The following is a 402-nucleotide window of genomic DNA, read 5'->3' on the forward strand; positions in this document are numbered from 1 at the left end:
GCCCCGGGCCGGCCCTGGGCCGGCTCCCGGCGTGGGCTGGAGCAGTTCTTCCCCTCCCATCCCCCTCGTCCCTCCCCGGCACACGGGACGGGAGCATCTGGGGACCGACGCCATGCCGCCTTGGTCACAGGGAGCCTGGGATGCCTTGTCCCTCACCTCCTCCATGCTCTGCCTCTCCTCCAAGCAGGCAGGAACCCACCCCCCCGAATGCCGCTCATGCTGGGCGAGGAGGGGGACTGAGGTTTTTTGGGAGTGGGATGAGTTAGTGAACAGCATCCCGGCTTCCCATGGCTCACCCGGGAGAGAAACTCCCGGCCATAAGGAGCAGGGGACGGCGGTTTAGGTGCCGCGGGCAGGGGGCTGGATGGGTGCCGGGTCCTCTGGGCCCCACGCAGTGGTGGG

The sequence above is a fragment of the Charadrius vociferus genome, unplaced genomic scaffold (assembly GCF_000708025.1).
Source record: "Charadrius vociferus isolate BGI_N301 unplaced genomic scaffold, ASM70802v2 scaffold1429, whole genome shotgun sequence".
NCBI classification, from domain to species: Eukaryota; Metazoa; Chordata; class Aves; order Charadriiformes; family Charadriidae; genus Charadrius; species Charadrius vociferus.